This window comes from Chrysoperla carnea, chromosome 2 (genome assembly GCF_905475395.1).
Source record: "Chrysoperla carnea chromosome 2, inChrCarn1.1, whole genome shotgun sequence".
NCBI lineage: Eukaryota > Metazoa > Arthropoda > Insecta > Neuroptera > Chrysopidae > Chrysoperla > Chrysoperla carnea.
The window spans coordinates 63,264,239-63,280,235 of NC_058338.1; positions in this window are offsets into that span (position 1 = coordinate 63,264,239).

Consider the following 15,997-nt stretch of genomic DNA (forward strand, 5'->3'; position numbering starts at 1 on the left):
TGTTATCCTATTTTATAAATATTGGAATTTTATAAATAATTATAATAATAATAATATTAATATTAATAATGGGGTTTTACCTCCGTTCCTCAGACATATACGTTTATAACAGAGGCCATACACATCTTTATTTTTAATTTTTATTTAATTTACATTAGGATATTCCTATATATTCAATTAAATTTATAATGTGGGTGGAGCTGGTTACGTCGTTCTTATCCAAGCGACAGAGTGATCAATTTTACTGCCCATTATTTATAATTTATCTAAGTAGTTACATCTTAGTAGTTAAACAGATGAAGTTGATGGTGCTTTTACTAGTTCGGCCACTTTGCCGGTCAAGGTCGAATTCATACTGGAGAAAAACAGTATATTTCAAACTGTTAAAAACCTGTTTTATAAATCATTCAATATATAAATCTCGTTTATCAAGCATCATAAAACGACCAAAACAACATAGCTCAATCTAACAAACCTTAAATTGAACAATTGAAAACAAAAAATTGACTGAGTTAATTGTTAAAATACCGTGTATAGACAACTATATACCGTGTATATAGTTGATTACTCTATCACATTACACATATATACTCCATACATGTCACACATACATAACTGATACTTCCATATTAATACATACTATAAAATTTGCATCTAATGTGTGCCCTCGTGAGTACACAGTGATGTTTACAAAAAAATGTTACAAACAAAAGTTGTTTATTTTTCAAAAGGAACAGTATTTACCACTAAACTTTAGTTCTATCTCGAACGGTTTACAAGATCACAATTGACCAAGACACAATTGACCGATGTTGCTCATTTACGAACTCGCCCTCACTTTTTACGTCCTGAGTGCGCTGTAAAAATTTCAGCTTGATATCTTTTTTGTTTTTGAGTTAGTTATCGTGTTGACAGGCGGACGGGCAACCGAAAATGGACTAATAAAATGATTCTATCAACACCTATACCAAAATTTTTTCGAATCATCAATATTTTAAGCGTTACAAACTTGGGACTAAACTTAATATACTATGAATATTTCATATATACTAGAATAATTAATTTCCATTGTATGTGTGAGAGATTACATTTTCCGAGAATAATGTTATTCAAAATGTTTGTTAAATTATGAAGTAAGCAGTTTGTATGATTATTATCGGTACTTGTGTAACCTGTTAAATTAATATGTTTGTTCATACAATGAATGCTTGTTTAATGAGGCAACAGGCTTATTAACTAAAGTCAATTTATTTCAAGTGCCTGTGGAACTTGCTTTGTAATAGATATGCTAACTGAGCACATAATTGTGTGTTATATCAGAAAAAATTATTGGATTTTAATGCTAAGAAAGAATCTATTCAGTGATAAAAGAATGAACTATACAATGTTTGACCACAAAAGTTTTTGTTAGAGAATTAAAATAATTTTTTTTACTTTAATTTGGCTCACTATGTCTTAAAAAGAATATGAATGTACTAAAAATTAAAATTTCAGAATGTAAATCAACAACAAAAATAATATTTAAGGTCCCAAAGTATGAGAAAATATCAAATTATGTGTAGGTAAATATTTATATAACAACACAAACTACAAAGTTTACATAAAAGAGTAAGGCAAACTATAATCGCAATAGTGTATTATCGTTAGTCAAAAATAAATTATGAAATTTTAAAAAATTTAAATTTTATGTAAAAATATATTTAAATATTCTGATTTCGAGTCATGAAAGCACATATTTCTATTAAAATATTAAAATTAAAAATCGTAATTTTTAAACAGTATATCACGTGATCTAAAACGCGGGCAAGCCTTGCTGTGATGTCATATCTCATATATCGGTATGACCCATAGACCATTAATTAGTTCAGTGTAGACAGCTGGGTATAATATATCCGTATTTATATTTATTATAATCAGATGCCTATGAATATATCTGTCAAACTTATTTTAAAATTTAATTTAAGTTTTTGGCAAGAAAGTGTGTGTATTTTTCAGAAATAAATTTTTGGTGGCTTTTTATTAAAAAAATCATCATTTTGAGGTACTTTTTCAAAAATAGTAGAATACCCTATTATAAAAGACTAGGAAACAAATATAGGACAGCAAATTAAAATGCATAAAGAATTAGATATTTACTATTTTTTCATTCAATAAAAAAATCAGCTGAGTCTAAAAGTATGGTTTAAATCATGTTTACTCGTGGCGCTATCAACTTTGTGGTAAAATATAGTAGAGTATATTGTGTGTGAAGCCTCCATAATTAAGTATTGCACGCAAAGTGAATGATAGGTGAAGGTGCCCAATTTTCTTGATTCTGCCTTAGCGGGGACAGAAAAGTATATCAGTTTTTCGTGAAACTAGTAATAATTCCTGAGGTAATTCTCGTAAATACAATATTAAAGAAATAGGCTTCCCGTTTTTCAAAACAGAAACGAAATTATTTGCCTTCCTGCAATCTCAGTAATTGTAACAAATCCCGTAACCGAAAAACTCCTGATTTTTGTGGAGTCACGATAATTAAAACTGTATTTTACTATTTTTAAATTTCGCACCATAAAAAGAAAAAAGAGTGGAACGGTAAAACTTGCCATCCGGTGTACAACAGGTAAAATACATGTTGAAATAAAATCATCCAAAAATAACCAAAAATAGCATCAGTACATAGGGGTCTATAAAAATAAGTAGGTACAATTCAACTCCCACAGTAGGGTTCGCTATTTTTTTGTACGCTTACAAAATCAATTTTTTCCCGAAAGCTTTAGAATAATTCACATAAAAGAAAACTTATCATTTCCCAGAATTAATTTGTATTTTTTTATAACTTTCGGGGACAAAACACAAATAAATAATAAAAATGGATTTCAATTTATCGGCTGAGTGATCCTAGAGCTATATTTGTATATATTTTACAAAAATAAATACTCGGATACATCAGTGTCCTTTTTCACCTTCTATTATCTAGTTGTGAATAAATTCGTAACAGATAAATCATCGGTAATAAAAACATCATTTTAGCGTACCTTCGGCATAGTTCTAGAATCATCGTCATAAAACAATCATTACACTGTATTTATCATTTAATGGATGCTATTACAAGTTAAAAATATTTACGAAAGACTGACGATAGTATTATTTCAAATGTCAATTATTCGAATTAATAGTTATTGCTCTTTTTACTCCCTTTCTTTTAACTCGAAATATCTGCGTGTCTGCTTGTCTGTTTCTGTACTCTTGTAAACGATAAAAAAAACTTCGTTTACAAAATTGAAACAAACCAAGTGAAAACAAATAATTGACTTAGTTAATTATTGAAATACCATGTATAGACCCAATCGTTTGTGTTTTTTACGTCATATAATTAAAGAAAGATATCATCGACTCTTAGAGCCACACCTAATTTGTACCTTATTCGCGCCCTCGCGGGTAAGCAGTGATGTTTACGAAAGAATGTTTCAAACGAAAGTTGTTTATTTTTGTAAAAGGAATGTTTTTTCATTTAAATTTTTTTCCTTTCTCTAACAGTTTACAAGATTGGCTCTACGGACCCAAGACCCAATTGACCTATGTTGCTTATTTGCTCGACCTCACTTTTTATGTAATGAACACGTTTTTGAGTTATCTTGTTGACAGACAGACGGACGGCAGACAGGTTTTTTTATTAACACCTGTACCCAAATTTTTTTGGTAGCATCAATATTTTCAAGCGTTAAAAACTTGGGACTAAACTTAATATACCTTGTATAAATTTCATATACATGGTATAAAAACGTAGTATAATAAAAACTTGCTTTTTATGGGCTCGTTTTTAGCTTCTATTTGACATATTGTTATTTTTAATAATGCTGTACTTATGATGTGTTAAATTAAGCCCTTGAGACATGGCAAGAAATGTATGAAACAAGAAAAGAAGATAATACATTAGTAATCGAGATATTAGTAACCGACTTATTTTTAATTGTGATAGTAGCTTATTCTTCTTTTTGTTATTCGAGTTTAGTAAATGCCAAACTTCTGTTACACGTAAATCCCGTGTCCATTTATCGAGTTACATGTGAACGCCTGGTTCCACTCATATGACAAGAATAAATAGATAAAATGACAGGTATAAATATTTAAATACCACGAAATTTCCAATTTGCGGACTTTATCAAGGAATTTATCTTGTCTGTGTTTTACTCTCCGTCCAATCTTCCACCTACGGTTATCTTTTCATTTCATATTAAGAATGAAGTCTAGCCATTTCAATCGCGGGGAATCGGTTCGAATAAGTCACATTTACCCTTCCGACAGTTCCGACAGTTTTCACTCTCGACTAATTCGTTAAATAACGATTTTACAAAACTTGGTTTTATATTCACAGAAATGATACAAAAATGACACAAAATTGATAAATGTCTTAGAGATTTTTACATAATTCAAGACGAGGTAGAGTATGAAACGAAGATGAAAAGACGAGGCAGAGTAGTCAGTGTAGATCAGAATCCAGGCCATTTTTGAAATTATTTATAAATTGAAAGTGATCAAGAACCTTTAGTTTCTGGGTTAAGAAAAAAATTTGAAGTAAACATGATTCAAAATTATCTAATTAGCCAAGAAATCACACTCGACGTTCAGAGTAACGACCTATTTTTTGGATCAAATACTGGTCTATATAGCTCAAACATCGATTGATGAAATGAATAATTGAATATAAATAATAAAAATGATGGCTGGACAAAGATAGACATAGGGCACAACGTATAATATATAATAATATATAGATAATATTATTTAACCTCAATGTAAACAATTTTATCAAATACAAATAAATATATAGCTTTGTTTATTTTGCTGTCGTATAATATCATATATTATATGTATATCAAACAAGGATAGCAAATAATTTACACAGTATTGTTGTCATTGGGTACTAAACCACACAAATATCTATAAACCTCAATACTAATGCAGTATTATTAGATACGTGCGTATTGGTTGAACTGATTATGATAATAAGTAATAGTTTATAACGGAAAAACAATACGAACTGTTTGGATCGGGATGTTTAAAGAAGCTACAGGAACTTTTTAGAAATTTGAAGGAAAGCAATGTCAACGGAACTTTTAAAATTGTAATTGAAAATACTTTTGAAAGGACAAACTTTTCTATTGTACCTACTAACTACGTGAAATTTACAAAATTTAAAAAACCCCCAACAAATGTGATTTATTTCTTGTAAACCGATTTTTGGAAACTTAGCTATGCTCTCAATCAAGCCGGTTCGACCGTTTAAAATCTATGATGCCACTGAGTAACACATAGACTCACAGATAAACACTTTAAACTTATAACACTTCCTTCTTAAATCAATATCAAAGTGATGGTCAAGGACATCAAATGAGATGAAAAGGATACTTAGAGAGCTATCATTTTTTGGGACAAATTTTTGGAAATATTCTAATTGAAATTGAAATATTTGAGTTTACTTTGTTCTTTTGAATTATTGTTTTGAATTAAATAATTATTTTACCATTTCACTTTTAGAAATGAATTGAGCCAGGTTTATTTGACCATTCATTTTCATAGTAATTATTTATATGTTAAAATTATTTGTCATAATTTTCCAAACTGCATCGATTTCGAAGATCATCGCCAATTATTTTGTTTTTTCGGGTACAAAACTCTAAGGCACATGAACGCATAGCTAAGAACACTCTCCGTTAAATTATCTTTCAAATAAAACCATGAAAATTAAAATCGGTTCATCCGTTTAGGCGCTACGATGACACAGACAGACACACACACAGCCCTACACACATAGTGGTCAAACTTATAACACCCCTTTTTTTAGTTCAGGGGTTAAAAAGTGGCAAATAATTATTTCTGCGAGTCACTCATCGCATTACTGTTTATAAAAGGCATCGAAATTAAAAAACCATGTATATGTCGGAGCTGCTCAAGGTTAATTAAATATTTGCTACTTTTTAGAACAATAAAAGCCTGTCCAGTAAAAGTATCGTTTATATTTAAATTTTTAATTTAAAACTAAAAAATGTATGTATATCAAATATGGTGGAAGCGATTTGAAAAACGGGTTATCTTTAATTTTATCATTTGACCATTATCATCTTACCATTATCACTCGTATTCCTCTCAGAAAAGTCTCTCATTTAATACACATATTATGGGAGTCCATAAAAAATAACTAGTACGCCATCTTGGGCGGTCTGCTATATTGGATTTAGAATGAAGTCACTTGGCTAGCCATGCATAGTAATTTAAATATCAGTTCAATCAGTTGAGAATATTTGAATGTATATAAACATTGTTAGTTAAATTAAAACTAGAATAAATTGTTGAAAGTTTTCGGTTATAAATAAGTTATAAATCTATAATAATAATAATAATAATAATAGGGTTTAACTGCCATTTTTTAAACATCCATCTATAACAGAGGCTACTTACATCATTATTTTTAATCTTTATTTATTTTACATTCTTTATTTAAGTAAATCCGATTGCACAATTAAATTTATGATATGGGTGGAGTTGGTTACTTCGTTTTTATCCAAGTGATGACAGTGTGATCAATTTATCCTCCTATTAATTACAATTGTTCACACTACCGCTGTCTGGATTAGAACCCGCAACCTCCTAGTCAGTAAACAAACGGTCCTAGTCGGTAATTGGGACACGAATGTTAATAAATTAAGGCATAGTTTGCCAGTCTTTGCCCAAGCTGATGCTAACGATGGAAGATCAGTTCTTGATTTGCTCTTCGTCCAAGGCTAATAAATTGATGACAGTCCCTGCACAAACTTTGGGTAAGGCTCATGCACCAAATTTGAGGATAATTAATTTTTACGGTTTTTCTGTTTTATTTCTAATGGTTAACAATCTCCATCCTGATACTTGAACAATTTCTGGATCCAGTAACTAGTGCATCATGAACATAAAAGAAAATTTCTTCAAAAATGACAAAAAACTACATGATCTACTCATTGATATATTTCGTTAATTACGTCCATTTACGAATAAAATCAACTCTACCCAAATTATTAGTTTCCTTAATTTAATCATCATAGTTAAACAATTTATTTGACCAAACCTATAACAACATACACAATAAATTAATTCGCATTGTTTGTATATTTCAAAAACAAGCAGTATTGTACTAACATGTATTATATTAACCATTCTGTGTATTAAATAGAGAATCAATATCCACTTGTAGTTTAATGAATGAACAATGTTTTGGTATTTATTCTACGAAATTCTAATATTATTTCAATTTAGAAATACCTTAAATAATCTAAATATTAATTGTTTGTTTCTTATTAATCCACTTAATAAATCAGTCGAAAAGTCTGGAAGGGGTGGCTTTTAAAATTTTTAAAAACAGGTTTAAAAATTTTAAATATCTTGTTCCTTAGACCGGCAGGAAAATGCAAGTAATTGGGAATGATTGCAATCATATTTTAAAATAAGGTAGTTCCCACGATGAATGAGCAATGCATTAGATTAAACAAGGAATATCGGCGATCGTGAGAGACCAATGCTTCTGCTTTAGAACACAGTTACCACAATCTTACCTTAAAACTAACAAACAAGAAATGGTGCCAGGAAATAAGGACCCCGACTTTTTCAGGGTAAAACTAACCAATCGTGATGAGCACATAGCAACACATGTCACATCGAAACATCATCGTTTTCATATGTAGTACAATTATTTTTGAAAGTTTTCAAAAATGTCGAAGAATAAAGTATGAAGAGTATTTTCGAAATATTTTGCTTTTATTAAGGAAACACTCCTATTTCTGTGGTAAAAATTTTTTTTTAATGGTGACCTTGGATGTAAATTTCCATTCAGTCAAGTTTTATTATTACAATACGATTATTACTATACGCGTAGCGTTGGAACAAACAAAAGCTATTCTACACATTTATTGTTTTTGTCGAGCGCCATTTATTGTTTGATAATTTTTGAGCGTCATTGATAAAAATTGAAAGCATTATACTAAAAAAACCTTACTAGAATTAGAAAATATCATATTTTTCACCACAATTGGATTTGATGAATTTAATATTTGTTGTGCTGTCAACAATTCATTTGTGTTACCTCTTGATATTTTTATAAAATATCATATATCAACGTTTGTAATTTCATATAAGATCAAAATTGAACCAAAATATTTTATTACATTTGGGTACGTTCAAAATTATGATTCCAATTAGTAAAGAATCTAAACATAAAAAATTTTAAATATTAATTGAAGGAATGTAATAATTTCAGAATATCAAAATATACTGTGCCCAAAAAATAAGGTGACATTGTATTTATTTTGAAAATTCTTTAAATTCTTCCAAATCAATTTCATTCCCTACAAAGTAATCCCTTCCCGATGCAATGCACTTATGCCAAGGGATTTTCCAATATTCGAAACACTGGTTGTAGACACTTTCCGGGATTGCCTTCAGTTCCGTCTTCGCTGCGGTTTGAATCTCTTCTGTCGTATCAAAACGGTGTCCCCGGAACGGTCTTTTGAATTTGCTGAACAGCCAGAAATCGCACGGCGCTAGATTACGTGAATACGTTGGTTGCGGAACGATATGGGTTGAGTTTTTGACGAAATGATCACGAATTATGAGTGCAGTATGGGATGGTGCATTATCACATTATAAGGAATTCATAATGCACAACAAACGCGCGCAGTTTAAATTCAAATGTCACCTTATTTTTTGGACACAGTATTATATAAATTGTTTTCGGTTCCATATATTTTTTTGGATTGTGAAAAGTTTTAAATTAATTTCTAACCTTCCTTCATTAATTTTCTTGCATGGAAAAAACCATTTTGGTACTCACCTGTAACAAAAAAATAAATAAATAAATAAATAATCATAAAACTTAAAAAAATTTCATTGAAAGCTTTTATATAATTGGAATATTATCTTCGATGAATCGTAGTTATCGTATTCGGATAGGAATAGTTTCTTTGTAGTATTTGTTACCGAAATAAGACGAAAATTTGGGATGAGATACTTAAATATAAAATAAGTCAATACTTTTTTTCGTAAGACACCGTTTTTGAGATATAAAGATTCAAAAAGTTATAAGAATTTTACTTGTCATAATATGTATAAGTACGCCACGTATATACCCAAAGCCGTATATAACCAAAGCTGTAATACAAGTAAAAATGTTGTTCTATTGGTCAGTGTAACTTACATAATATGAAATTATAACTTACTTATATCCGTTGGGCGAGTAGTCATGGAAGTGATAATCACATCGACGCCAGTCCTTGCATCGGATAATTTGACATAAAAGGTGACTAATTTTCAATTCTTTACATGCAAATGGTATAGTAAAACTCAAATTAAAATTATTGAAAAATAGCAATTAATTAAACTTTTTGCATTAGAAATTGTAAAAATAAGATACGAAATTTCATAAATAATATTTAAAAAATGTAAATTAACATAATTACTCATTAAAATTTGTTAGAAAATATTATTAAATTTTCAATGTAAGCATTATATGCAATCCATAGAATCATATGACGATTACAACTCTTCCAACTTTTTGAGTCGTTATATCTTAGAAACGGTGGCTCTTAGATAAACAAGTGTTGAGACAGTTTTATATTTAATTATCTCATCTACAATTTTCGTGTCAACAACAATCTACAATCTATCTTTTGGCTTAATTTCTGCCAAATTCTATCAACAAAATTCAATAATACGCTATTTGAATACATCTACAAACTGTAAAGTTTAAAAAATGTACGAGTCGTTAAGTTTAAACTATTGCGTATAATTTTCTAGTGAAAATATTAAAATGAAATAATAATAATAATAATTATTATTATTATTATGCTTATAATTATTTAATATTAATGAATAATAAAATGAAATGTACAAAATCATATTATGATTACGTCTAATTAAATCTTCGCAGATAAATAATTAATATTGTTTTTGAAATAAAATGTTTTTCCATCTCTTATAAAATGTGACATTCGTTAAGTATTTGATTAATGAAATAAAGAATTGCGTAATAACAGCAATAAAATATGTATACGGGGTGTTCCAAGACAACGAAAATATATCAAAAATTTGGTGTACTATGTACAGGGTGTCGTAATATTAACGCAAGTTATTTTGATAGGCAGCAGATATAGGAGGTTATGTATGGAATGCCATATCGGGGACAATTTAGCTGACTATTATTAATATTTGTGCGGAAATCAAAGCGTTAGCGATGGTAGAGAACCAGTAATCATAAATCATAAACTTCTGAGGTAATAAAAATAATTCTGAGGTACCTTCCAACGCCGACAAATTAAATAATTTGGATTTCAATTCTGAACTAGTCTAACTGAGTTTTTTAATTTTTCATTTAACAATTGATTAAGTTTAAGTACCGCTTCTTACGGACCACCAGCCTGTATGAAAACTACGAGCTATGGATATTAATCTTTTAACATTTTTCAAACATATCTTGCTCAAAAATTATAAGTTCTGTCGTTCATTTGTTCAAAATTTACAATTCAATTCTTACTTGTTTTGGGATTAACCTTAGAATAGAAACGAACGCATGCAATACTACCCTTGTATGAATAAATTAAAATTAATCAATATGAATCGCAATTTTATAATTGCTTACTAGACTAGATTCAATACAAAAATATTCTGGTCCACAAAAATCAGAAGATAGTCTTTGCGAAAATGTGTTTACATAACTACTAGGAAAATATAAAAGTTAATCGTTTAGTTCTACATAAAATTAAGTCTTTTAAATGACCCTCACACTTTCGCTCGGTAAAAAATTAAAAATTTGACAACTTAATTATTATAGGAACCGGTATATAATATAATAAATCCATACTTAATATCAGAACAGAGCTAAGAGAATTATATGAAGGAAAGGCAGGTATTGGTGGGCCAGAGAGATGATTCATCAAAGTCGGAATGAGCTCCTTTTAGATGGGACCCGTGCTTAGTTTTAAGTTAAATTGTTCCACATTGCATTCCTGCCATTGCTTAATGCTGCATGATGCTCGTTAAACTGCGGTTGGTATCATATATGGTACAAATTTTCAGAAAATACTGTTTAGAGATGTATGAGCACGGTAGTAGGAGCTCAAATTGAAAAATATGTATTTTCAATTTTAATGATAAATTATATTACAATTTGACAATATAAGACGAAAAGTAAGACTAAAATTTTTCGATATCTGGCGTAATTTTCAAAATATCGAAAATTGCAAATTTTGTTTATTTATTCAGCATTTCGATGTTTCGGCACAAGGAAAACCAAGGCACATATCGAAAAATTTTATTCTTACTTTTTTGTACATTCATGAAGTTACAACAAAATTCATCATCAAAGTTGAAAATAAGATAAAATTTATTCAATCCTATATAAATTTACCCTGCTCTTACATTCCATAGGTATATAGACGGAGGCTGTTTTTTTCTTTTCTATGCCATTGCTTATATGTTCACTTTCTATTAAGAAGTTTTTTTTTAATTTGTTTTTATTCATACCTAGTGAAAATAATCATAATCTTTCAAAATATGTCGTTTTTTGAGATTGCTCCATAAGAGCCAATGTATTTTATATCGATTTTAAATTATTGTTTGCCTATAAAAAAATTTTGAGCCTTTAAATCAAACATTGTTGTCATGATCATACATCCTGAAAATTCACATTTACAGAACATCTGAAGCGAATCAGCTTTTATTAAATATCATTTTAATTTTTGAATATTATTAAATAAATTAATAAAACTCAAATTATTATCAGTTGAAAAGACTTAAAATGAATGTTATTTTAATATACAAATATATAGCATATATCTACAAATATGGACTTTGAGTTGATAGAGTAGAATAGAGATGAGGTTCGTTGTAAATGAAGTTCGTTAGTTTATGTTATTGAAAGTTGAGACTAAATCCCCAGTAATGACTTACAAAACCCTACACAAATAAAACAGCTATTACAATTTCAGATATAATATTGATTTAGTATTAACTTAGTAACTTCTTACTCGAGAACGAGAATGTTGATATAAAACCATTACATATAACATACATACGTTGTACATAGTTCAAAAGGTCGGTTTACCTGATAAACACGTTTTGTTTACTGGCATTTTTGAGGCGACCAAATAAAATCCATAAATAAAATCTGGAACGAGACTGCACTCGACTTTACCATACACACGTAGGAAAAAATTAAATGTCTAAAACTTTTTTATAAATAAAATTGAAAAATGAAGTGTTTCTAATTAGTTTGAAGAAATAAACTTTCTGTTTAGTTTGTGTGTTTTCCCTTTAATCGAAAAGCACCGAAGAATATCGTATCCGTAATGCAAAATACCTTCATAGTACAAGATGATTTTAAAAAAACATATTCATGTATCTTTTATCGTTTAAAAGTTATCAATTTTGCGTGTCCTGTAAACTTACCTTATACCTCTCACAAATCTACAAAAAAAATAGGACTTTTGGTCTCCTTATCCAATATATAACTGAATTATACTACAAACAGCCAAACGTTACGGCCTGTAGTGTGTACACAATATCAGTGCGATACGTACAAATTGCACGAATGAGCAAAAAAAGAACTCAAAGGATCTCAAAACATATTATTTATTTTAAAATTACATTCTACGCATGGCATAAATCTAAAAATTTTGAAAATAATGATTTTTTGACGAAAATATTTAATTTGAAGAAAAGAAAAAGTTGTGATAATTTATTTTTCGGGTGTTTTTGAGTAACAAAACTCATTTCTTAGTCACTTATGTTCAATAAAATTTGTAGACGCTCTTACGAATCAAATAAATAATACACCGTATCCCGAACCTTCTTATTGCTCACAAGATTGACAGTTCATTGCTTTATTTCTTCGTCCGAGTTTATAGAAATAACAGTACATATGTTTGTTAGATTGTTATTATGTTTTTACAATTATGTAACTGCCAGGGAGCAAACTTAAACTGAGAGCGAGCTGAAATTTAGTAGCATGAGTGCTTTTTTATTTTTTCCATATAGTTCGAGCAATAACTGGAATTCATTTATCCTGAATACGCCGAAGCAAGTATTTGGGTATATGGAACAAATTTCCTGAAAACAGCAAGCAAATTTTGATATGCAGCTCCCTAGGAGGCGTTTTTGAAAAATTTACAATAAAATACTTGTTTTGGAGTACGCTACCATCCTGATGTGGTCAAAAAACTGTTGTGTAACTACCCGTTTTGTTAGTAGAAGAACTGTTCCCCGTAAGGTGTATTCCGATAGAAAATAATTCTTTTTATTAAGAAAAATAGTTCGGTTAAAGAAAAGAGTTTTCATTGTTAAAAAATCGTATCACGATTGGAAACATAATCCCACTTAAACTATATACTGCCCATATACAATTGTACAAATACTATATTATGCCTGTGTATATATATTTTCATAATGTCTACACACACTGAAACGAATCAAGTACTTTTGGGCTTGTGTATGCTGTTTTAAGCTACCAACCAACCGGTTGAATCAACAAACTCAAACTCCTTTCAAATAAAATTGACTACCTTCTTTCTACCACTCCACACCAAATGCACCCTTGATAATTCCATCATAGTTGAACACATTATATATAATACATATACAATTATATAGACAGGTTGTTTTTAGCAAATAAATAAATACTAAAAATACAAACAATAATAAAAGCTGAAGAAAAATAAACCAATTTTTAATTAAACTGATTGACGTTAAATTTTTATTTTTTATAATAAATAATAATTAATTCAAATGTTTTAAAAATTGCGACACCAAGGGGTATTTGGTATATTACACCAAACCATTAAGGGCTTGGTATATTTCATTTCTACAAATTTTATATGCAACCCGTCATGTGAGCTTAGAGCAAGCACTTTTGTTGATTCAAAAAAAAACCATTTCTTCCAAGGCTCTATTGCCAAAAAAATTTTTGTGTGATTCAAACATAGATACTACTTTTAGCACACAAGTAGTTAACTTATTTAAGAAGTGAAGATAAAATATATGAATTATAGTCCGCAGACCTACGCCTAAAAAATTTTTTAACCACATCATCGTGAGACTTCTCTATATTGGACAACTTTTTACAAACGAAATAGGTAAAATCGAGACGTGCTCTTCAATAGGATCTCAAATTAAGATCTCAAGATAGATATTAAATTTGAATATCTTATTTGAAAAAGTAAGCCATAATTAAAGTGAGGTCATTTCTATCAATCGCCGTAGAGACTTCACATATAAACTTCGTTTGGCAAGAAAAGGGCGAATAATAATCTTCGACAGGTTATAGCTTTGTTCTTTAATAATAATAATTTTTTAAAGAATTTTTTTTTTATGGGTAAATTAAATTCTTGGAATTTATCCAATTTCTCTTATTATTTAACTATTATTTTATACTATATTTAAAAAAAATTATTTGGAAATCATTTTATTAAATCTGTTTATTGATAATATTAATGCTTATCTTCACTCTTTTATTACTTCATCCTTTTAGGGGCAAAATCACTGCTTCAATGACACCTACAGTAAAAAATGAACATCCTCTCTAAATTTCAAATTGTCATTAGCCGTTTAGGCTGGGCGTTGATGTATCAGTCGCGACTCCGACTTTTTCCTACACGGCTAGAAAGGCTTTTAGTTTTTTTTTTTTTTTTTTTAATCTGAGATTAGTTTGCTATAATTGCATTTGTCCAACAGTCAAATTTATCTGTGATTAAAAAGTGAAATAAAAATGTGAGTAAAGTACATATTAGTTAAGTTTGGGCTTATTTCGCTATTTATGATACAAAATTTTGATAATTTTTTGTCAAAAATGCGAATGTTAAAAAATGTGCGAATATTCGAATGCGAATGCGAATATTCGTCCCGTCACTAGTATGAAATAGAACGTGTATGTAAAGCGTATACATTATAGAAATGTATGTATTGAATAATATAATACGGATTAAATTACTTATTATGTTCCTATTATTATCAATTAATGTGTAGATATTACCTTTATAGTAATTATATTTCATACAAATATATTTGAACTATAAGTAATAAAGGCTAATAGCGTTGCTCAAAATCTATAATTAAAATCAATGCAATGTAACAAGAGTATGGCTTTGGATAGAAATATAAAGAGAGAAAGTGAAACACATAATTCACATGATAGTTTATAAAATTAAAAATATGTTTTAACATTTGACAAACATAGTAATCTAATAAATAGGCATGCCATTAAAATTTTGTATATTTGTGCGGTACCTCAGTTAGTAAAGCGTTGGCTTGGTAAGGCAGAGATTTGTTAATTCAAATGTACTTTTCATAACAACATCGACTAGCGCCCGTTTTTGAACTTATTCGTAAATGTATTACCTTACAGAATTCACTTTCCATCAATAGATTCATTGATATACGTCATTTTACAAAATATAAAAAAAGAGCAGGGGGTGCCATGGCAGGCTTGCAACTTGGTAGGAACAATGTTATTTTCAATAAGTATAACTTTATCTCTATATATAAATTCAATTTATTTTTTTTATTTTTTATAACTGTTTACTAGGCTCACAAATCATTCGTGTGGACCTCAAGGGTCGCACCAGACCTTACTCACAGCTTGTTTACTAATTAAATTTATGTTTAGGGAAAATAATGTACTTAAGTGTCGTTACGTAATTCATTGTCATATTTTATTAGAAATTATACACAATATTATTTCAAAAATTTAAACACTCATTAAAATTTTGCTTTGGTTGTATTAGTAAGTAGAATTCAATCACAATAATACTCGTAAAGCTCTCTCTCCACAAAAAGGTTTTTTAATAAAAAAATATCTAACGAAATAAACTTAGCTAAATCTTTAAGCTTAAACCTGTTAACAACAAAAGGATGTAGGTATATCGTCGGTACAGTTTGTTCAAAAAAATAGAACGAAATTGCCAAGTTGTCGCAAAATTCACACACAAATAAATTA